This window comes from Dasypus novemcinctus, chromosome 15, assembly GCF_030445035.2.
Source record: "Dasypus novemcinctus isolate mDasNov1 chromosome 15, mDasNov1.1.hap2, whole genome shotgun sequence".
In the NCBI taxonomy this organism is placed as follows: domain Eukaryota; kingdom Metazoa; phylum Chordata; class Mammalia; order Cingulata; family Dasypodidae; genus Dasypus; species Dasypus novemcinctus.
Genome location: NC_080687.1, coordinates 24,288,098 through 24,313,381, shown reverse-complemented (window position 1 = coordinate 24,313,381; position 25,284 = coordinate 24,288,098). Strand labels below are relative to the sequence as shown.

General features: G+C 39.0%; 1 long non-coding RNA gene across 3 annotated transcripts in view; it reads left to right on the top strand.

Annotated features, from left to right (window-relative positions):
- LOC139436525 (uncharacterized) overlaps positions 1–23,808 on the top strand; it is a 35,167-nt gene extending 11,359 nt beyond the window's left edge. For all 3 annotated transcript variants that reach the window (XR_011645806.1, XR_011645807.1, XR_011645805.1), the window contains exons 2-3: positions 19,996–20,120; positions 22,247–23,808. This is a non-coding gene — a long non-coding RNA (uncharacterized lncRNA). The remainder of the gene's footprint in view (positions 1–19,995; positions 20,121–22,246) is intronic.
- Positions 23,809–25,284: the final 1,476 nt, after the last annotated feature.

Below are 25,284 nucleotides of genomic sequence, written 5' to 3'. Positions count from 1 at the left end.
GACAAAGAAGAACATGCAACAAATGGACACAGAAAACAGACAACTGGGGCAGGGGGGAAGGAGAGAGAAATAAATAAAATCTTTTAAAAAAAAAGATGTAATACAAAATGTAACATAAAAATGGGTGAAAGATCTGAAAACAAATTTCATAACAGTGAAAATAAATGCAAGAAGCTCATAAACCTATGGAAGCTTGCTTAACCTTTCTCATAATAAGATAAGACCAAATTAAAACCACAGCATGGTATAATAGTTCACCTATCAGATTGGCAAAGATCAAGAAGTTTGATTCCATAGTGTGTTTGCCAGGATGCAGGGAAATGGGCTCCTACACATGGCTGCTGGTGATTCAGACTGATAACTAGCATCTATGTAGGCCAATTTGACTATATCCATCAAATTTACAAAAGCCCATGTTCCTTGACCCACATGGGTCTAGATAGTACTTGTAGCTATATGAAATTATTTAATTACATTATTGTTTGGAATTGAAACTTATACACGTAGGTGAAATCATACACACTCTCAAGTATCATCATTACATTTTTGCCTGGATTCGCAAAAGATTGAAAGCTCAAATGTCAACAGTTTGCAGCTGGTTAAATAAGTTCTGGTACATCTATATACTGAAATACTATGCAGCTATAAGGTGAATAAAACAGCTCTATATATTCTGACCCAGAATAATATTTCAAGATATTGTGTAGGATGGGAAAGCAAATTATGGAACAATCTGTGCCAGTACCATTTTTATACATAAAAATATGGGTATATGCATTGACTAGCTCCTACAGTACAGACACAAAGCTGGTCACAGTGGCTGACTCTAAGAGCAGCCTGGGGACAATGAGGCGGGGAAGCTTATATTCAGCATGTTACTCTTTCTGATTTTTTAAATACACACGTGTTCAATATTCAAAAATGTAAAAATGATTAATTTTACTTTTCAAAGCCTCGCTAGGCCTTGGTAATGGTTTGGGTATGGGAGAAGGGAGAAAAGAATCAAGAATGAAAGGAACCAAGAGTGACTCCTCAACCTGTGGTCTCGGGTGGCCATGAGGTGGATGACAAGATGGGCAGAAGAGAGAAGGCTGGGGACAGAGAATTAAGACATATATATTAGACACACGAAGCCTGAGGTAACTGTTGGGAACCCGAGTGAATATGTCAGGTAGACCGTCAGAGAGGATCAGGCTGCAGATAGCAGTTTGAGAGTCATTGGCACAGAGCTGCATTTCAATTCGTGGGATTTGTTGAAATCACACGGTGAATGGAGATCATGTAGAGAAGCACACCAGGAATTAAGCCCAAATCACTCTAACATTTTAGAAGTCAGGGACAGGAAGAAGAGCCACAAAATAAAACTCAAAAGAAGCACTTAGGAGGTGAGCGGATGTGAAAGTCAACAGAGGAGAGAACTGTGGGAGAGATGGGTCAACCCTGTTGATGCGAGGTGAAGGCAGTCCTTTGGATTTGGCCACATGGAAGTCATTGTGATCTGGACGTGAGTAGTTTCTTGATGTGACATCTTCGTAGAAATGGAGAGCTTGGAAAATACTCTAGAAAAGGATTGAAAAATGGAGCCACATCCCTGATGAACAAGAGATCACAGGGGAGGGATGGACTTTTAATGAGCACGGCATTTCCATTATGGTTTACAAGTAATATTCTTACAAGAAGAATACAGACTCCCGAAAAACAACGCTGGGATGTAGAATAAGCAGCATCCTCATGGGGCTGAGGGCAGTTAGTATTTTCCGGATGGAACCAGGTTTCAGATAAGAAACAGACTGAGAAAGTAGGGGAGTCGGTTTACAGTGGAAAGGAAACTTGACAGAACCTACTGAAAGTGTTTGAGAGATAAAGGAGGAAAGTAGCTTCGGTTTAAAGGAAAGGATATGTCAGGAAAACCCTGTGGGAGAAGAGAGATGGCTGTAGGAACTTCTGCTTTTGTCAGAAGTATGGTGCATGGTAGGTTTACTTTTAATAGTATCTTTGAAAATGGCTAATTCAGCTGTGGCCTGGAAGCAAGAGTTTCTCTGTGTTCTGTTTGTGTTGGCAGCCATGGTGGAAGCAGAAGTAGCAAAGAGACTACAGTCATGTGGCCCTTCACGTGTGCAGAAGGAAAAACAAAAAGACATGCGACCCGTGTGCTCTGTGTGCTCACACACCTCTGGGCTCCTTGTGACGGGTCTCTTTTGTGGCTGGACAAGGCAGTTGCCATCATTCCTCAATTACAAGGTTTTGTTGTAAAGCTTCAAGTCTCTCCCCCAAAGTAAACGTGACTTTGCTCCTTCTTTTCAGCTTTTACATTTTGAGAATAGGACCAAATCCTATCACCCTTCCCCTTCCATTGACTTGTCAAGCTGAGAGCTTGTAGGAACTGCTTGATTTAGTAACCGAGAGTGGATGCAACTGTTTAGGACCAGCAGCTACCTTCGAATGACCTCAGCTTACCCATGCTTCAGGACAAGAATTTCCAGCGATTTCCCTGTTAGAGAAATGTAATATGCCACCAAATATGTGGCACTAAATGTTGACATCCTTTTGGAATAGAGGTTGAATCCGATGCCTGACTGCTCTTCTGAGATCCTATTTAGGAGCAGTCAAACTGAATGAGGGTTAATCCACATGGCTGGATGCTTTCTTAAGAGAGGAAAGTCAGGTGCAACCGGAAGAGCCAGAAGCAACAGAAATCAGAAGAGCAGACACAAGGAAAGAGAGATTGCCGTGTGCCGGGGGGCAGAGATGCAAGCCATGGAACCCCAAGGCCTGCAGCAAGCCAGGACCAGAACTCTACACTTTGGGGAGAAAGCAGGGCCTTGTGGGTACCTTCCTTCTGGACTTCTAGCCTTCCAAGCCATGGGCCAGTAAATTCCTGTTGTTAAGCCTACAAGATATTTGTCATAGCAGACTTCCAGACTAAGACACCCACCCAGGACATTCTTTTATTCATTCTTTACACTTGAAATATTTTTTGAAAAGAACCTGCCACCCAGTCGGTGCTCAATACTATCTGGTCAGGATTGTCTTTCTCAATATACACTTTTGGATTATACTTTTATACTTTTTTCTAATAAAATATTTTTGTGGTTGTAGAAAAGTACAGATGAATTAGTATAGCAAAGCCCTTCGAATCTTGCCTGCTACATTATAAACAGTCATGAAATGTTTGCTGTTGTTTGATTCTGTTCTACATCATTAGTATCTTCTATAGACCATGTTATGGATCACCTGCTCAAGCTGCTGAAGGGCTGACATGGGAGGCTTATTTTCATAAGCATGTGGGACTTCCAGAGGGTGCAGTGATAGGATCTGTAAAGAGGAGGAGCAATGGATGTTGGGTCAAGGGAGGAGGAGCACAGAGAATGAACAGGGAAAAGAGGACCTAGGGGGACTACATTTTGAACTGTGACCATAAGTTACAGGGCTGTGGGATGTGGCGGAATAAGCTAGACTCAAAGTTTCTGAAAGAATCAATCCTAGAGTCTCCTGGTAAAGGCAGTGGGAGAGAGGTAGGAAAAATAGCCCTCCATGAAAGGAGTCAGACAAGGTTTATGACTAAAAAATTAGTATTTCTTGTGCTATCTTGTGTAGTCTGGGAAAATATATGTAAGGTAATAAGTAGATATCTAACAAATATTTCTAGATTTAGTTTCTGAAACAAGCACTGATTTTAGTTTGACCACTGCTAAGGGGAAAAAAAGAACGAAACCAATGAAAAAAAAGCAGAAGGATTTAAGGAAGAAAATGTAGTTTGTAAGGAAAAGGATTAAAATACAAATCTTGGTCTATTTCTGAGGTGCTTTTACAGTCATCTAGAATGTGTTTCTTCTCATTGTTAATTTTCCAAAACTATCAAAATGAAGAGGATCATCTTCAGCAGGGGAGAGAAATCTGTCTGTGACCTGTGGGATTAGTTTGGAGAGGGAGGCCAGGGGGAGATCCCATCTATATTTGGTCAATCTAATAAAGCAGACCTACTCTCTTAGTGTCTTTTCATTTAGGGAATGAAATTTATTTAAATGAAAACAGTGTTTTTCACATTTTGAAGTCTTACTTCCCAAAAGCTGTAATTTCCCCATGTATCACTATTTTCTTAACACACTGACAGCACTTCTTTCTTAAGGTTACTTCATGTAAGAAGGTGCTATGTTGAGCAAGCAGTTTGAATCACCTGGGATGTCCTTGATGTCCTTGAAGGAAGGCATTATGATCATGCATGAAAAGTAATCTGAATGAAAGCTGTAATTTGGTTGCCCAAAGAGGCTTTTAACTCTTAATCACACAATTATTTCATAATAAACATACAGGAGTATCTCTTCCCCATTGATTACCCTCACTCTGTCTCAGAACAAGCAAGATTTCATGTGTGGCTTCCGCAATCTGCCATGTAACTTAAATGTCTTGCCATACACTTTAAGAGATTGATGACATTTTATTTGGATTTTTAAATGCCACATATATTTTTTATGATTATTAAAGTAGCAATTGCTTATTGTAGAAATGGCTTAAATGATAGAAATGAATAGAAGAAAATTAAAATTAATTATAATAGCACCTCAGTGATAGACATTATTAGCACTTTAAGGACCCTTTGGCGATCTTTTCTTACACATAACTGTTATTGTATCAAATGGTAACCATACAGCATATACAGTTGTTAATCTGCTTTTATAACTTAACATGCCAGCAATCTTTTAAAACATGACTTTTAAAGGCTGCATCACATATCTCCATGCCATTGCACCATAATTCATTTAGCCATCATTTTATAGTTACACATTTTTGTTATTATTAAAAATTCAACTGTACTAACAAATGATTATTTTGGGGGAATTTTTTTATCTTAGTAAATAGGTCTCCATACATCCACTTATGCAAGCCAGAAAACTACAAATCATTCTTGCTATGACCCTCACACCCAACCCCAATCCATTCCTAAATACTATCATTTCCCATCCTAATTATCTCAAACTTATTCCCTGCTTTCCATCACCAACAGCCCCAACCTCACCCCATCAACACGTTGGTCCTAATATTTTTGACTTTCTTACTGGTCAAGCAATATTCTAATTGTACTTTATCTCTTTTATTTACCACATTTATAAGAGAAGATGCTGTTACTTTTCCTACTCTCCTCTTAGATTTTTGGTGGGATGTTGTTTTATTTTCCTTTACAATTTGTATTCATTTATCAAATTATGCGATATTGTGCATTACAAGAGAATACTGAACATATATGTAAGTTATAATCAATAATAATAATTTGAAAACAGTATACTCGGTTCCAAGCTTAATAAATAGAGCATCACCAATATTTTGAAGTCCCCTGACTGGCCTTACTGCTGCCCTAAGTTTTGTGTTGTTATCCTCTAATTGTCTTTAAGATTGTATCACATGAGTGTGTAAATATAAGTAATATTTCTGCCTTCTGCTTTTTTTAAGCATTATATAAACATTGTCATACTATTTGCATTCTTCTTTAACTTGCTTTTTTTTTTACTCAACACTATTTACTCAACTGAGATGTAATTCACATACCATAAAAGTGTACAATTCAGTGGTTTTTAGTATATACACAAAGTTGTAAAACTTTCACCACTATCTAATTCTGGAACATTTTCCTCACCCCCAAATGAAACCCCTTCCCCATTAGCAATCATTCTCCATTCCTCCTTCACTACCCTCCACCCCCAGCTTCTGTCCCTATTCAACATTAGGTTTTTTTAGAGTCATCCATGTTGATCCATGTAGCAAAAGCTCATTCATTTTGATTGCAATAATTATAGAATACAATTTCATTTTTCCTGCCAATGTATATTTAGGTTATCTATAGTTATTTTCATTTTTAATTTAACAATTACTTATTGTAGAAAGGTATGTTTGATTATTATTTAATGTATTAGTCAGCCAAAGGGTACTGATGCGAAGTACCAGAAATCGGTTGGCTTTTATAAGGAGTATTTATTTGGGGTAAAAACTTACAATTACAAGATCCTAAAGAGTCCAACTCAGGGTACCATAAGAGGTACGTTCTCACCAAATCCGTTGCCACGTGTTGAAGCAAGATGATTGCCAATCTCTGGGAGGGTTTAGCCTTTCTCTTCCTCTTAAGGCTCAGTGGGCCTAGCTTCTTCCAATCTCAGTTGTAGGCTGAAGGTCTCATTTCTTTCCAGGCCTTCTCAGCTGCTTAGGGCTCTAGTCTCTACAGCTGCAAACTCTCGGGTGAATGGCTCAGCTCTCCCCTGGGCTTTAACTATTTGAGCCTTCTGCTTTCTGTCACATAGGAAGACTGAAATGACCAAGTTCTCTTCCATGTCTTCTTCTGTGTGTCTTCTTGACTATTTCTATCAACCCTCCAAGAGGATGGGACTCAACCCTGGGTCATGCCCTAGTGACGTGGTAGAATCAAAGCCCTGATTAGGATTTAATCAAGTAAATGTAAGACCTCTGAATTTAATACAATCAAAGTGTATAACATCCAGAGGAATAGACCAGTTTACAAACATAATCCGTATTTTTTTTGGAATTCATTAATAATATCAAATGGCTGCATGTAATTTTTAATAGCTAAAGTAATTTTTAACAGTTACATGTACATACATATCTATCCTTATGCATATTGTTTAAGGATATATGAGCATGAAATTGATGGTCTTAATTTTGCACATATTCAATTTTTTTTAATCCACCTCCCTTGTGGCTTTTTGCGTGCTGTCTGCTCTCTGTGTCCATTTGCTTTGTGTTCTTCTGTGTCTGTATTTACTTATTTAATTTCCTCTCTCCCTTTGCAGCTTGCTTGCTGTCTGCTCTCTGTGTCCATTCGCTGTGCACTTTTCTGTGTTTTTGCTTGTCTCCCTTTTTTGTTGCATCACCTTGCTGAGTCAGTGCTCTGCAGTGCCTGAGGGCTGGGTGGCTCTCTGTAGCATGTGAGTGAGCCTGCCTTCACAAGGAAGCCCAGGACATGAACCCAGGGCCTCCCATATGGTAGACGGGAGCCCAACTGATTGAGCCACAGTTGCTTTCCCACATATTCAATTTTAATCCATAACAAAATTTGTTTTCCAAAGTGAGCGTACAAACCGAAAATTCTGCCAGCAGAGTATCATTGACTTTTTAGAATTTTCCACTTGGATGGGTGTGAAAGAGTGTTTCATTGTGCTTTCAATTTTTATTTTCCTGGGTTTTTAAATGAAGTTAAGCATCTTTTCATGGATTTATTAGCCAATTTTGGGTTGCTTTTCTGTAAAGTGCCTAAATTTTTGCCCATTTTTCTGTGGAGTTATTGGTCTTTGTCTCATTGGTTTGTATTGCTTACAAATTCCTGGTTTGTTACTTGTCACTTCATTTCCTTATGTTGCATTTTGAGTGAAGCAGCAATTTTTAATTTTAATGTAGTCAAATTTATGAAACTTCCTTTTTGGGCTGTGTGCTTTTGTGTTTTGTTTTTCTGTACTCCCAAAGCCAGAAGTATTTACTCCTCTTTTTTATTTGTCTTTATTTCACCTGCATTGTATTTGTGCATGGTATATGATTGGGGCTCAATTTCATTTTTTTTTTCTTATTATTTCAGAAGCATGTTTTTAATATTTGAATGTTCCCCACTGATCTGAATTAGCACATCTCTGATATGTCAAGGCTCTATGACTTTATGGGTCAATTTACTGTATTCTGTTCCACTTTTCTCTTCGCTTATCCCAATGCCAACATAGCACTATCTTAATGACTATATTTTATCAATAAATCTCATTATTTGGTAAAGCATTTCCTTTAACTACTGCTTGAAGAGCATCTTGGATATTCTTGACCTCAAGCTGATTTTGGAATCAGCTTGTCAAGTTTAATACACCACCTTGGTTAGATTTTGGTTAGAAGTGCATTGAATCTGTGGATAAATTTGATGGCATCGGGCATCTTTAAGATATAGAATTCTCTTATCCATACAAGTGGCATTTAGATGATTTTTAAATGTCTTTTAGTAAAGTTTTGTAATATTTTCCATAAGATCTTAAACATATTTTATTATGCATAGAACCTTATATATTTTGTTGCTATTGTATATAGTACCTGTGTAAACAATTACATTTTCTCTTGGTTGCTTGGGTATAGAAATCAAATTGATTTTTAATTTATTTTATAGCTAGCAATTTTGTTAAATCCTTTTTATTAATTCTAATAATTTTAAGATGTCAAGAGGGCATTTCTTTGTAGATAGTCTATAAACAATGTCAGTTTTGTTTCTTCCATTCAAATTCTTTTTTTTTTTTTTTTTAAAGATTTATTTTCATTTATTTAATTCCCCTCCCCTCCCCCGGTTGTCTGTTTTCTGTGTCTTTTTGCTGCGTCTTGTTTCTTTGTCCGCTTCTGTTGTTGTCAGCGGCACGGGAAGTGTGGGCGGCGCCATTCCTCGGCAGGCTGCTCCCTCCTTCGTGCTGGGCGGCTTTCCTTATGGGTGCACTCCTTGCGCGTGGGGCTCCCCTACGCGGGGGACACCCCTGTGTAGCAGGGCACTCCTTGTGCGCATCAGCACTGCGCATGGGCCAGCTCCACACGGGTCAAGGAGGCCCGGGGCTTGAACCAAGGACGTCCCATGTGGTAGACCGACGCCCTAACCACTGGGCCAAAGTCGGTTTCCCCCATTCAAATTCTTATTCCTTTTATTTTTCTCATCTTATTAAACTGGCTAGGACCAACAATAAATGGTATAGAAGATAAGCATAGTTTGTTCCTCTTTGAAAGGGAGTGTTTTAAATTCTGTTTTATACAATATTTGCCCAAAGATTTTGGTAGATTAAAATTTCCAGGTTAAGGAAGCTTTCTGCTATGCCAATTATACTAATAGTTTTAAGCTGAACAAAAGTGAAAATTTATCAAAAAATTTTTGGTGCATCCTGAGATGATCTTAGGATTTTCTCCTTTAATTTATTAGTACAATGAACTACATTAATTTATTTTCAAAGGCTAAACCAAATCTGCACTTCTGGAATAAATCTAACTTGGTCCTTCTTTGACTTTGGGTTTTCCCCAAAACAGGTCTTAAGACAAAGATTTGGGGGGAGGTACATGGCTTTGTTTTTTGTGTGTTTGAGGTGATCACAGAAAATGAAAGTAAAGAAGTGGAAGGGGAGGAAACAGAGCCCATAAGGTGTGTATTAGTGAATTAACTGCTGCTCTGGGTCACTGCAGCCCCTGAGAAAACGTGGGGAAAACACGTCAGAATAACACCCCCCAATAATTGAGAGCACACAGGGAAGGGCCCTTCCCACAACGGTTACCTCCACCACAGTTGCAGGCTGCACCTGACCGTAGCCAGTCAAGTTTCTCCAGGTGCAGGACGAAGCCCTCAGGCAAGGGCGGATGGAGCTGCCCGTGCGCTTGAGGCTACCTGCAGCTGAAGGTCCCCTCGTGTAGCTGAGGGGATCTGGTCCATCTGCAGTGTCTGCAGTAGTTTCGAGGTATGCTTAAAAAATACGTTTTTCAAGTAGTTTCTTCAGAATTGTCTCATCATTTCCCAAGCAGTGAAGATTGCTGTGGACTCATCCAGACAAGTAAAGTATATGTGGGGAGGGGGCTGGAGAAAAAGAGTAGGAGAAAGATAGAATATTAACTGGTAAAAGAAAGTCCTCTCAGAGACAAAGAAACAATCATTGGCCCAAACATGGCAAGTTTCCCAGAGCTGCTGTAACAAATTGCCAGGAAATGGGTGGTTTAAAATAACAGAAATGTATTCTCTCACGGTTTGGGAATCAAGGTATGGACAGGACCGTGCTTTCTCTGAAGGCTCTGGGGAAGAATCCTTCCTTGCCTCGCCCTGGCTTCTAGGGACTCCCAGCAGTCCTTGGCATTCCCTGGCTTGTGGCTGCATCACTTCACTCCAATGTGTGCCTCTGTCTCACATGGCCGTTCTCCCTCTCTGTGTGTTTCCAGCTCTCTCTCTCCTTATAAGGATGCCAGTCATTGAATTTAGGGCCATCCTAATTCAGTGTGACTTTACCTTACTTGACTACATCTGCAAAGACTCCATTTCCCACTAAGATCACATTCAAAGATACTGGGGGAGTTAGGACTTCAACATATTCTTTTGGTGTCACAATTCAGTCTATGACAGGGCTAGGTGTTCTTCTTTGGCAGGTAGGAGGATTTGAAGCAAAAGGGTGCGTAATCACTGTTCCTCTGATCGTCTCAAGTTCAAATTTAAGGAAATGTTATAGATACCCAAGGAAGAGAAGATAGAGACAATGAAACAGAATAATTTACCTACTGTCTGTGAAGATTAAAAGAGAGTGGAACAGTAGGAAACAAGGACTAGCCATTTTCTTGTGTTGACTCCCTTGGTTTTAACAAAAGTTGATTTTGTCACTTTATGATATAACTTGCTCTTCTTTAAGGAGTTCAGTGAGTGGCAAGAATCAAGAAGGAAGCAGAATTTATAGCAACTTTGTAGGTCTCTTAAAGATAGGCCCAGCAATACAAACATTTCTATAGTACTTTCATTGTTGATTCATGGTATGAGCCCTCATGATTCTCATTTTATTAGGTGAATAAATAAAAACATAGGAATATTATAGTCCATCAGATCAGAGCTGCCACACTACACAAATTCAGGGAGCACCATTTACCGTGGTGTGTTTGTGGCTTTATGTGGCAGTCCTGACCAACACATATCAGAAGTAAATGATAAAGGTTGCTCTCAAATCTAAGTTCTTTGTCAGCTCCTTCTAGTGGATCTTGTTATGTTACTTAAATCTGTAAGTAAGGGAAGGAAGATTTCTCTTCTGCCTTTTGCCTTTCCATATTATAATATATAGTTTATATTTCAAATAAGCTTTCAGTCATATATATAAAACTTTTGAGGAAATAAGTTATCCTTTTAGGGTTAAATATCTTTAAATTTTTTAATAACTTTGTTAAACGTATTGTATTTAGTATTACTATATACTAGTGTAACAGTATTCGCATTGACATTTATTTAAATAAGTATAAAAATAGTTATAAGTTCTTTCTAGTTGTGAAAACAAGGGAGTAGAACCATAAGACAGGTGTCTAGATTGAATTTTAAAACTTGAAAGTTTCTGGATTTTCCTGTCAATCAAACTTATAGGCTTGATATCCTCAAAAATTCCTGCTATAAAATAAATATAAAGTAAAATAAAAATTTTTAAATCTACATCTTTTTAAGTTCATGCATAAGCTTGCAAGAAAGTAAATTAAATCCTCAGGAGCCAACACACAAAATTGGAGCAGGAATCTAGTGGTAAGCCACTAAAATGATAGCTGCCTGGAGGCATCTGCCAATATCCTGAAACCTGGAGCTTTGGTTTTAATAGCCCAGGAGGGACAGAAGACAATGCCTAGGGCTCTTGCAAGGTGAGTCTGACTGGATAATCTCATGCAACCAGAAACTCCAAGAAACATTCTCAGTGAAAGGATGAATAAGAAAAAACATCTGCCCTTCAAAGGGAGAGAAAGTAGCTTAAATATCTTGGTACAAAGGTTAGCAGACAATGAACAAACAAACAAAAAGAAAATGATGATTCACAGGTACACACAATCAGATATTGAAATGATGAGTTACAGAGTAAGAAATGAATAAGTTTAATGTGGTTAAAGAAATAAAGTGAGGATGAAAGTATGGGTAAGAAAAAAGTAGGTCTCAACAAACATGATGAAATGTATTTGGGAAAGAACCAAACAGAACATTTAGAAATAAAAATATATAGCTTAAGTAAAATCATTTGAAAGCTTGAAAGAGCAGATTAGATACTAGTGAAGAAAAATTAGGAAATTGGGTAGATAGCTACAAAGACATTACCCAGAATACAACATAAATAATGAGAAGAAAGGGTGAAAGCATGCATTTGCTTTTAGGTGAATACTAGCAAGAATTACCAAATGTAGAAATTTTTAGATAGAATATCAGTTGGGCATGGGTCCCCCATTCTCTCAGCATATTGCAGATAAGAATAAAAGAACAACAAAAAGGACAAATCTTTGGCAGTATTGTTCACAGAGAGAGAAGTTATGAGAGATTGAATCATTCATGTTTCCACACAAAAGGCATATTCAGTTCCTAACACCTATTTGTTAATAGGACCTTTGAAGACGTTATTAAAGTGTGCCCAAACTGAATGAGGGGGGCAGGGCTTAATCCAATATGGTTAAAGTCCTTATAAGCAACAGAAATTAGACATGGAAGGGAGAAGCCATAAGGAGCAGGCAGAAGCTCCAAGTCAACAGAGCACGGAAGAGAAGAGAGAAGAAGCCACCATGAGCCTTACCATATGATAAAAAGCCAAGGAGGGGGAAATGGCATCAGAGTAAGAAGGCAGGGCTCAACCCTCTCACAAAAACAATAGCGGAAGGGCCAAAAGCTGTCTGAGGGACCTGCTCTGGGGGTCAGCAGACCAGGACAGTGCTACACAATTCCCAGAAGGATGAGGAACAAAGAGCCAAAGAACTTGAAACAACAATCATGAGTTACGAAATCCCCATGTGGCCCAGAAGGGGTCCCCTCCCCAAACGCCAAGATAGTAAGCTGGAGTAAAACCCCTGGCTCACTGTAGCCAACTGGGAGGGGACTAGAAGTCTTCCTCCCTATTAGTTATACAAGGGAAAAAGCAGGAGGAGTTGGGGTGTTTCTCTTCAGTGTATTTGACCAGCAGAGCCCACTTTGACTCTCTGCTCTGGCCAGACCAAAATACAGGAAAGCAGACTTTGAAAGAAAGACCTCGATGGAAAGGTGTGTCAAGGAATGCTGGGCAGTCTGGAAATTGCACAGAGAAAAACTGCTTTTAGAAATTTCTCTTAACCTGAACTCCTAGGAGAAAATCTGTACCCAATTAGTGAGTCCCTAAACTAATTTTGATAACTTAAGCTGGCAACTTTAAAGACTTAGAATAAGGTGAACCAAAACTCAAAGAAGAGCTGTGAAGGAAAAAAAAAAGCCAAGGGAGAGAAATTGGCCATCAGAATAAATTCACCAACATATTCAGATGACTAAACATCAGCAAAAAAGTTACAAACCATACTAGGAAACAGGAAGAGATGACCCAGCCAAAGGAACAAACCAAATATCCTGAAGAGATACAGGATTTAAGACAATTAATCAATCATAATCACATAGCTCTATTAAATCAATATAAAGGATAGAAAGAAAATATGATGAAAGAGAAAAAGGATATTAAGAAGACACTGGATGAGCATAAAGAACAATTTGAAAGCCTGCAAGGAAAAGTAACAGAACTTTTAGGAATGAAGAACATGATGGATGAGATTAAAATAGATTAGAGGCACATAAGAGCAGATTTGAATTGCTTGAAGACAGAATTAGTGATTTTGAAGACTGAATATCTGACCTGGAAAAGACAGGAGAACGGAAAGAGAAGAGAATGGAAAAAATGGAACAGGATCTCAGAGAATTGAATGACAACATGAAACACACAAACAAACACATTATTGGTGTCCAAGAAGAAGAGAATGGAAAGGGGCATAAAGAATATTTAGGAAATAATGACCAAAAACTTCCCAACCTTGTGAAAGAGATAAATATCAATATCCAAGAAAGACAACACATCACATCCCAAACAGAATAAATGTAAGTAGACCTACCCTGAGTCACCTACTCTTCAGAAAGACAAATATCAGAGATAAAGAAAGGATTCTGAAAGCAGCAAGAGAAAAGCAATGCATCATGTAAAAGGGAACCTTAAGAAGAGTAAGTGCTAACATCTCATCAGAAAACATGGAGGAGAGAAGAAAGTAGTATGGTATACTTAAGGTACTGAAGGAGGAAAAACTGCCAGCCAAGAATTCTGTATCCAGAAAAACTGTCCCTCAAAAATAAGGTTGAGTTCAAAGTCTTCAAAGACAAACAAAAACTGATAGAATATGTCACCAAAATACTAGAATTATAAGAGATACTAAAGAGTGCTGCAGCTCAACAGGGAAAGACAAGGGCAAGAGACTTGGAGAAGAGTATAGAAAAACAAAGATTATTCAGATGGGTTATTCCTAACTAGACTGACAAAGAAAAAAGAGAGAAGACACAAATAAATAAAATCAGAAAATAGAGGGGGGACATTACCACTGCCCTGCAGAATTAATAGAGACCGTAAGAGGATACTATGAACAACTGTATACAAAAAAAAACTAGACAATGTAGATGAGATGGACAAATGCCTAGAAAAAAATGAACCACTTACCTGACACTAGAAGAAATAGAAAACCCCAACAAACCAATCACAAGTGAATAGATTAACACAGTCATCAAAAACCTCCCAAAGATGAAAAAGCCAGAACCAGATGACTTCATAGGTAAATTCCACCAATCACTCAAAAGACAACCTAATGCTGATATTGCTCAAGCTTTTCCAAAAAAATTGAACAAGAAAGAATGCTACCAAACTCTTTCTATGAAGCCAACATCACCCTAATACCAAAACCAGATACAGATACCCCAAAAGAAGAAAATTACAGACCAATATCTCTAATGAATATAGATGCAAAAATCCTCAACAAAATACTTGCACACTGAGGGAAGAGAATGTGGCTTAAGCAATTGAGCTCTTGCCTACCACAGGGGAGGTCCCTGGTTCAGTTCCCAGTGACTCCTAAAGAAGAGAGCAAACTGTCTCAGTGGGCAGACATAGCAAGCTGATGCAACAAGAGACACAAAAGAAAAATATAATAAGAAAAACAATAGCGCAGGGAGCAGAGGTACCTGGTGCCCCCTAGAGAGGACAAGCAAGACAGTGAGCTGATGAGATGGGCAGGCACGGCAAGTTGATGCAACATAATGATACAACAAGAGACACAAGAAGAAGAACACAATGAAAGACATAAAAAAGCAGAGAATGGAGGTGGCTCAATCAATTCGGTGCCTCCCTCCCACATTGGAGATCCTGGGTTCAGTTCCCAGTGCCTCCTAAAGAAACAAGGAAGATGAACAGACATAGCAAGTGCAAAACAATGAGGGGGTAAGAAGAAATAAATAAATAAAATAAATCTTAAAAAAAAAAAAAAACACCTTACAAACTGAATCCAAAAGCCCATTAAAGGAATTATACAACATGATCAAGTGGGTTTTATCCCAGGTATGCAAGAGTGGTTCAGCACAAGAAAATCAATTAGTGTAATAAACCACATTGATAAATTGAAGAAGAAAATCACATGATCATCTCAATTAATGCAGAAAAGGCATTTGACAAAATACAGCACCCTTTCTTGATAAAAGCGCTCCAAAAGATAGGAATCAAAGGAAGCTTTCTCAATATGGTAAAGTGCGTATTCGAAAAAGCTAGCATTGTACTCAACATTGAAAGACTGAAAGCTTTCCCACTGAGATAAGAAACAAGACAAGGATGTCCACTGTCACCACTGTTATTCAATTTGGTGCTAGAAGTTCTAGATAGGGCAATTAGGCTAGATAAAGAAATAAAAACCACCCAAACAGGAAAGAAAGAAAGAAAACTTTCACTATTCGCTGATGATATGATCCTATATCTAGAAAATCCTGAAAAGTCCACAACAAAGCCATGAGAACTAAAAGACAAGTTCAGCAAAGTATTGGGATACAAGATTAATATGCCAAAATCAAGTGTTTCTATATACTACTGATGCACAATCTGAAGAGGAAATTAAAAAAAAAATTTCCATGTATAATAGCAACTAAAACTATCAAATATTTAGGAATACACTTAACCAAAGACATAAAGGACCTGTATTAAAAAAACTACAAAATATTGCTAAAAGAAACCAAAGAAGAATTAAATAAATGGAGGGACATTCTGTGTTCATGGTTTGGAAGACTAAATGTTGTTAAGATGTCACTTCTACCCAAACAGATTTACAGATTCAACACATGCCAATAAAAATCCCAACAGTCTTTTTTGCAGGAATGAAAAAGCCAATTACCAATTGGTAAGGGACCCCAAATAGCCAAAATGTCTTAAGAAAGAATAATGAGGTTGGAGGACATTCACTTCCTGACTTTAAAGCTTATTGCTTAGCTACAGTGGTAGGAACAGCATGCTACTTGTAAAGACAGACAGATTGAACAATGGAACTGAACTGAGAAGTCAGAAATAGACCCTCACATCTACAGTCAAATGATTTTTGACAAGGCTGTCAAGATTTCTCAAGCTGGGCCAGAATAGTCTATTCAACAAATGGTGCTAGGAGAACTGGATAGCCATATCTAAAAAAAAAAAGAAAGAGGACCCCTATCTCACACCTTTCACAAAAACTTAACTCAAAATTGATTAAAAGCCTAAATATAAAAGCCAAAACCATAAAAAACTCCTAGAAGAAAATGTAGGAAAACATCTTCAAGATCTTGTGGTAGGCAGTAGTTTCTTAAACCTTATACCCAAAGCATGAGCAGCAAAAGAAAAAAATAGATAATTGGGACCTCCCCAAAATTAAACATTTTTGCACCATGAAGGACTTTGTCAAAGGGTGAAAAAGCAGCTGACTCAATGGGAGGAAATACCTGGTAATCACAAATCTGATAAAGGTTATATATATAACTGATCATATAACTCAACAATAAAAAAATAAATTACCCTATTGAAAAATGGATAAAAGACTGGAAAAGACAATTGTCCAAAGAAGGAATACAAATGATGAAGAAATACATGAAAAAGTACTCATTATCACTAGTGATAAGGGAAATGCAAATCAAAACTATAATGAGATATCATTTCACACCTATTAGACTGGCTGCTATTAAAAAGTTAGAGAACTGTAAATATTGGAGAGGATGTGAAGAGATAGGAACACTTATTCACTGTTGGTGGGTATGTGGAATGGTACAGCCACTGTGGAGGACTGTTTGGCAGTTCCTAAGGAAGTTGAATATAGAATTGCCATGTAACCCAGCAAAACCATTTCTAGGTATATTCCCAGAAGAACTGAGAGCAGAGACATGACCAGACAGCTGCACACCAATCTTTATAGTGGCGTTATCCATGACTGCAAAAGGTTGGAAACAACCCAGGTGTCCATCAACTGATGATTGGATAAATTGTGGGGTATACACATGATGGAATATTATGCAGCAGTAAAAAGAAATGAAGTTGTGAATCATGTGAAAACATGGATGAACCTGGAGGACATTGTGTTGAGTGAAGCACGTCAGACAAAAAAGGACAAATACTATATGGTTGCATCCTATTATGAACTAAATATATTATGTAAACTCATGGAATTAATAATTAGAATATAGGTCCCCAGAAAATAGAATAAGGGTAGAGAATGGAAAGCTGAGGGTTAATCTGTGCAGAATTGATAAAAAAAGGTTGTCTGTAAATCTTTGTAATTGAATAGAAATGGTGAAAGCATGTCATAGTGTGTGTTACCAGCAGAACTATTATATGGATATGATAGTGGTTGAAAGGATGTTTAAGGTCATGTGTATCATTAGAAGGAAAGCCAAAAATGTAACATGGGTCTGTAAAATAGTGAAACGTCATGTGAAATAAGAATATGGGTAATATTACATATATAAGACTTTTTGCAAAATATAAAAACAAATATAGAGAGAAGGAAAAAAAATAGCAGCTATGTACGGCAGGGGAAGCACAGAGAGATTGAAAGGTGATGAGTTTTGTTGTTTTTTAAAAACTATTTTTGGAATAATGAAAATGCTCTAAAAAATATTGAAGTGATAAATGCACACTATGTGATTATACCCACTACCATTGATTGTACACTTTGGATGGATTTATGTTTTAATGTGTATCAATAAAATTGTTTGGTTAAGAAAAACAAAGCCAAGAAACCCCAAAGCTTGCTGGCCAGCCAGAAGCTGCCAACCCTGGGAGAGAGCAAGCCTTTGCGCCTTTGAAACCGGGAGCCTCTGAATTCCTGTTGTTTAAACCAATCCATTGTACGGTATTTGCTTTAGCATCCAGGAAATTAAAACAGTAGGGGAACAAATAAGCAATATTAGGAATCGTAAAGGAGAAATATCCTCAGACATGGCGAAGAGGTAAAGAATATTAAAAGTATTTTAAAACAATTTTATGCCAACACATTTTAAACTTTGATAAAAAGAAAAAATTGCAGTGAAAAATAACTTACCAAAAATGACTGGAGAATAGTCTTTTAATCATTAATAAATGCAATACGTAGTTACAAATAAACCTGCAAAGTAAACGCCAGGCCTGGATGGATTTTATATATATTCTACCAAATATTCAAGGAACGGATAATCCTAATTTTGCACACTACTCTGTAGAGGAGGGGGAAAAGCACTCATTTTGGAAATGTTGATTCTACTCCAGGCAGACAGTGTACCATACTCAACTTGATAAGCCACAGCAATGGGGAAGTGATGAGAAGGTCTCCTACCTGATGTGCAGGCAGCAAACCATCCCCACTCAGCCAAGGATGCATCCCACGTGGAACCACATCCAGCTCTACCACCACCTCAGAGTTAATCCAGATCCTTAAGACACCACAGGGGGGTGCTTCCCTAGTCATAAAGTTTAAACAGTAAAAGCTCCACGGTTCAAGGTGCAGACTTTCTTTCCAGGGGTGAGATCTGGATCTGCCAAGTTGCTGCCACTGCCCTTTAGAATGATGAACAATGGGGGCCCTGCACAGTGGTTGTCATCCTGTATCCTGAGTTTGTCTGCGGTGACTACAGCTCCAGAGGTGTGATATATGTTGCTGCTTGGACATTTGTCCCTGTTTTGCTTGGCAATATCATTTAATGGCTGTATAATATCACACAGTAATTTTTTCCCATTTTCTGTTGTTTGTCTCTTTACTGTTATTTTTTTAGCAATGATTATGTTTTCATGAATTGTGTTATATATACATTTTTGTTTATGTTTTTAATTATTTCCAAGGGGACAGACTCCTGAATGTAGACATACTGGTTCATGTTCATAAGTTCTGCATGTGTATTACTGAATTGCTTCTAGGGAAGCTGTTCTAACAGCATATGAGAGTCTCTCTCTCTCTCTCTTTCTCTCTCTCTCTTTTTCTCCATTCTCTCCAGCTTTAACTATTCATATCTTTAAATATTTGTACCTTGTGACATGTGAAAGTGATGCCTCATGGTTTAATTTGTTCTTTGTTTACTACCAAGGTTGAAAATATTTATTAACCATTTATAATTTCTCTTTTATAAATCGATTTTGATCATTTTTCTAACTCTGGTAATGTTTTTTTTTCATCAATTTATGTGGTCCTGGGTTATAGGAAGGTTACTAACCCTTTGATATTACAAATATTTTTCTGAGGTATTAGGTGAGTTGCAGTTTTGTTAATTGGTTTTTGACTTGCAGAAATAAAAAAATTGCTGAATACTCAAATTTTCTATATTTTCCATTATGGTTTCTTGTATAAGTTTTTACACTTAGAAATTTCTTCCTTGTCCAGATATAAGGTAAGTATTATTATAGCCTATTTATTTATTCAGTGCTTTTATTTTACTAAATGGAATGAATGAAAATCAAAACTGACTTTTCCTCACATATAAATACTGGTTCCTAAGACCATATATTCAACCACCTATTTTTCCCTATTGATTTCTATTGTTTCTAAATTTGGGGGCAGTTATAAATAATATTTTCATGAACACATTTTACATAAATTTACCATTATTTAGATTCTTGTATAAGCATGGGTAAATATTCAACATTAAGTGAGTGCATTTTCACCCAAAGACATATACAAGAATGTTCATAGTAACTCTTTTAGTAGTATCAGAGACTGGGAAAAACTTAAATATCCATCAAGAGTAGAGTGGATAAATAAAATATGATATATTCATAAAATGGAATACTATACAGCAATGAAAAAGAAGGAACCATTACTTTAGCCAATACCCTGAGTGAATATCCACAAACAAAATGTTGAGTGATAGGGTGTAATGCTATTTATTTAAAATTAAAAACAGACAAAACTAATCTTTGGTGATAGAGGTGCACTGACTGAGAAGCAGGGTGGTATATATAAATGTACCCTCCATTCTTCTCCCAGCCTAGATGCCTGGAGGGCCCTTTTGCTGTGTGTGCAGCAGACACGACAGCCTATCCTGCACAATGGAGTTCCTACGCATTCCATGACAACCACCCCTCAGCCCCAGCTTGGGCAGAAAATTCCAGGTGAGGAACATATTCTAGAAGGAGGTTGGTACAGGTTTTCATGGGTTCATCCTCTCACCCCCATGGACATCGAACCCTACAGGGAGGGGCTGTCTCAAGTTCCAGGGCCTGGTTAAGAAGACTGCAATGGAAGGGTTCAGCAGATGGTGGTGGAAGAGAGAGGGAGGGAAGAGTCGGCAGCAGCAGAACATTTTGGGTGGCACCAGGTGAGAACTCATACTTTAGTCATTTAGACTCAATCCATCAATCCTTTGAGGTATGGGATTGATAGGTGAAAAGGAAGTTGAGACTAATGAAGGATAAATCACTTGCCCGGTGTTATTTATTGGAATGGCCATACACTGTTTTCAGCACACCCAGAATCCATTTCCACTTCATTGACGACACCCAACTTCTGCTTTGAGGGCCCTGCTCTACACCCCACCATGAGGACTCAGGGTAAACCATTCTCCACCTGTGGGGGACGGGGATGTTGACTCTACCCCAAGCTCCGGGGATGGCATGTGATCCACACCCACCAAAATGGCGGATTCCTCTGGCCTGGGGAATGGGCGCATGACTTAGGTCGGGCCGATCCGAGACAACGAGCCTGTTTCAGCCCTTTTGACTGGTATATTCGGGCAGCACATTCTCTCTGTTCAGCTGGATGTTGAGCTCTTACGGATGGAGAGCAGAGAGGACCACTACGGAGGGCTGTGCGAGGATTTGGCACCCATGGGGCGGAGAGCGTTTGGGTTCTGCTCATGTCGCCTGGGCCCTGGGTCAAGCTGTGTATAAGTACATCAAATTTACCCCTGCACTGTTCCACACATGGGCCAATAAATTCCTTTCTGTCGTTGCCGTTGATGCCAGTTTGAATTGGATTATCTGTCATCTGATCAAGGAAAAATCCTAACTGATACACCTGGTAGTGCAGTATTCAAAACCACTTTTGTCAGATTTCAGCCCCAGTGTACTCAGCTGTTTCCTTCCCGGAGGAGGAGGGCAGTTGAAACTCTCCAGATGATTTTTAAAGCCATGTTTAGTTTTAATATCATCTGATTATCTCTGCAGTAAAACAGATTAATTTATCTTTTAGGGAAATGAAAGTGCTTAATGGGGTAAGGCACATTTTTAAGTGCTCGATAAATTTTGGTTATGGATTAGATAGAAAGTGTCTGGACAAGGAGTAAATAACAGCATTCCAGGGAGACCGGCACTGTCCTCCCCTGCCCTCAAAACGTCGCTCTCCCTGACTTGACGCCCGCCCTCCTTTTCTCACACCTGTTCTCATCTAACCCAGGGGCCTACTTGGATCATTCTGTTCCACTGAAAATTTCCTCTAAACTCTAGGGTCACTTTGACTCCTTATCATCCAATTTAGCAGTGAATTTTACAATGCCTTCCATGGTGAACATTTGATTCGTATATACATTAGCATAGTGGTGAGGAGCCCTGACTCTCAAGGCAGCCTACCTGGGTTCAGATCTCTTCACCATGACCTGGCAGCTGGGTGACCTTAGGCAAGTTACTCAAACTTTCTGTACTTCAGTTTCATTCTTTTTTTTTTTTGGTTGCTTAAGGTTTTTATTTCATAATCATATATTTAACTCTGCAATCCAGCAACACCTGGAAGGAAGGGGGGGAAGACTGGAACCCAAAACCTGCAGCAACAGCACAAGGATGATAGGACACTGAGAGCAGTCCAGGGCTGGTGGGCACTCTCCTGAGCCACAGAAGGAATGGTCTGGTGGGTAAGACAGAAGCCAAATCAACTTAGACTTGTCCACACTCGGCAGTGGTGACTTCTAGCTGGTCTTGCCGTTCCTGGACCCAAAGCGCTCCATGGCTTCCACAATAGTTATGCCTTCTTTTGCCCTGCAGAAGACCACGTGCTTGCCATCCAACTCCTGTCTTAGCGGTGCAGAGGAAAAACTGGGAGCCATTTGTGTTGGGTCCGGCATTGGCCATGGATAAGATGCCAGGACCCGGGGGATTCGGGATGAAGTTCTCATCATCAAACTTCTCCCCGTACATGGACTTGCCACCAGTGCCATTATGGCGTGTGAAGTCACCACCCTGGCATGAAAACCCAGGAATAAGTCTGTGAAAGCAGGAACCCTTATAACCAAATCCTTTCTCCCCAGTGCTCAGGGCATGGAAATTTTCTGCTGTCTTTGGAACTTTGCAAACAGCTCGAGGCAGATGCAGCCCAGGAGGCTCATCGTTGACAAAAAGGCGAGGTCGAAGAGCACGATGGGGTTGACCACCGCTGCGCAAGAGGCTGTGGCAGCGACAGCGGCGTCTGCCCGGTTTCTTCCTTTCTAAAATGGAAATAAAGGTCATTTCTATCTCATAGGTAGAATCCATTAAGTTAATTTTTGGAAAGTGCTTCTGACAGTGTCTGATATGTAGAAAGCACAAAGCATGTGAATGTTAGCAATGGCTATTTTATCAGTGTGGCAATAGTGAGAAGCTTGTGGCCTTTGAATTCAGATCAACTTGTTTTAGAATCCTGGCCCCAACACATCTGTTGAGTAGTTTTTAATAGATACTCTATGGTCCACAAAGTCTAAAATATTTACTATCTGACCCTCTTCAGACAAAGTTTGCAACCTCTGTTGTAAAATTTGTAAAGCTCCTCACGAGGTTTCTAGAAGGTAGATAGAACAGAGGATATGGGGATGTTTTCCTCTTTCCCCTTGAAGGGCTGGGACCAGGGCCTCTGGATTTCCAAAGCCACTGAAAACCTTGATGAATTAACATTTGGTTGAAAATGTCAAATCCTGGTGATGGAAGTGCAATTGCAATGTGTTTTGCTCCTTAGTAGTAAATAAATATGTGTTCAGTTGAATACATGAAAGTCTTTCTCTTTAAAATGATACATTCGGTACCATTTACAGACCTCAAAAGGGCAGTTGAGGAGTCACCAGGGGTGAATACACATTCGACCCTCAAGGTGACAATATGTTGCTAAATAAAGTGCAGGACTGCCGGCCACCTAGAGAACGACACATCTTAGTGGGATTTCAACAGGCCACAGAGGGACTGCCCTGGGCAGGTATTGAGTTAACACCTGCCCTTCAGGTGGCTTCCGTGATGGCCTCTGGTACTTCATTATACAAGTTCAGATGACCTTGACTGACTGTTTTCCCCAAAGGGAGAGGCTCTGCTCTGCTACCAGCCGTTCCTAATTATCTGAAATGCCGAGCAGCCTAAGGTATGTGCGTTCGTTTCTCTTTAGTAGTTTTGAGCTGCTTTGGGGGGATCGTTTTCTTGATCCCAAAGTGTATTTTGTGGTCTGAAAAAGAAGACAAATAGAATAATTTGTTTCTGTTCTTTTGAGGGAAGCATTTAAATGTCATGTCAAGATTGTCATAGCAGAGAAAGCTGGGAGCCCTGCATTCGTTACCTGGGTTGCTCTGTCTGACAGGTTCTCTGCACTGCACTTGATCTTCTCAACATGCACATCCGAGCCCCTACAGTTTGATGAAAGGGTATGAGAAGTACAAGGTTCATTCATTTAAATGCTCTTTGAAGATATGGACTAAGCGAAGAAGAAATGACTATTAAATGAGTTAAGGTGGTATATAGTCAACTGCAAAATATGAGTTGTGAAAAATAATTTATGGGTATGCAAAGGAGGGAGAAAATAATATGTTGTTTTATGATGGGAGAAAAAGGTTTCATGGTGAAATAAAGATTTGAGCCAAACATTCTTGAAATTCGTCTGCACTGTTTTGGAAATGTCAATGTGGACTACCAGTGAAGTAGGTAATTTAAGCTCATCTCTCAAAAGACACCTTGGACCAGTTGTTCTATTTGTACTCTACATTGGAAGCAGAACACGCTGCTGGTTAAGAGAACACACTTTTGTTTCAAAGGTGCAAGGTCCAAATCCCACCTCTACTATTTCTTGCCTGTGTGACTTCAGGTAAGTTGTTTAACTTCTCTGGGCTTTGGTTTCCTCATCTTTAAATTTGGCATGATAATATCTATCTCAGAGAATTATTTTTAAAACTGGGGTCCTTTGTGTGAGGATACAGGCATAGAGCCTGGCACTTGGCAAGCACTCACTAAATTTTAGCTATAATTTTTCATGTATTCATTCAACAAACATTGAATAAGTACTGTGTCCAATTCTATGTCAAGACCTTAGGATACCAGAGGGAGAAAAGACAGAGGTGGTCCCTGACTTGACAAAGTTTTCAATCTAGTGGGAGCTTAGAAAGAATTTAACATGTATCAGTATGGTCTTTTCTCTTTAGAAAAAGAGGGGTATGCATAGTTATGGGAGAACACAAGAGAAGCCTCTCACCAGGGTTTAGGAGATTAAAACATGCTTCCCAGGGGAAGTTGTAGCTATGCTGAGATCAGAAGGACAAGTCAGCAAGAGCCTGAAGTTGACGTGAGATCGAAACTAAGAAATTGTGGTTAAGGCAGGAGAAATAACACACGGAACACCCAGCCACAGAAAAAGCATGTATATGTGGGAGGAACAAAATGGATCCATTTGATGGAGGCAGCGTGATGGCAAAGGGAGGAGGTGGAAGAGAGCCCTGGCCTGGGATTGAGGGAACCTGGATTCTTACCACAAGACCAGCCAATTATTATGAGCGAGTCGTAATCTCCTGTGTCTCAGTTTTTTATTTCCCTCATCTATAAATTATGTGTGTGGGTGATATTCCTTTCTAGCTATATTAGGCAGAATACGCTAAGTTATGTTGCAGTAACAAATGAACTATTAAATCAGTAGATCCACACAACAAGGTGGATATTTTCTAGTACATGTTCTTGCAGGTTGGCAGAGGCTCTGCTTCATAAAACTGTTCATGGAATAGGGTGGTAGATGCGCCAGCACCTGGAATTCATAGACTCCTCTGTTCTCTGTTAGCAGAAGAGGGAAAGAGTGGAGGATTTTGCCCTGGCAATGACATGCTTTCTCCTGGCTATGACACATGTCACTTCCACCCACAGCCCATTGGAAAAACTAGTTGCATACCCCTGTCCACCCTCATGTTTGGGCAATCTTCTGCATGACTGGAAGGAAATAAGAACCAGATGCTGGTGAGCACAAGTCATATCTACTACTATTATGATATTTAACATCTCCACAGATGCTGTAGATTTAGCATGATCTGGGGAGTTTAGTTCTGTTAAGTTAATTAAACTTCCACATGTGTTG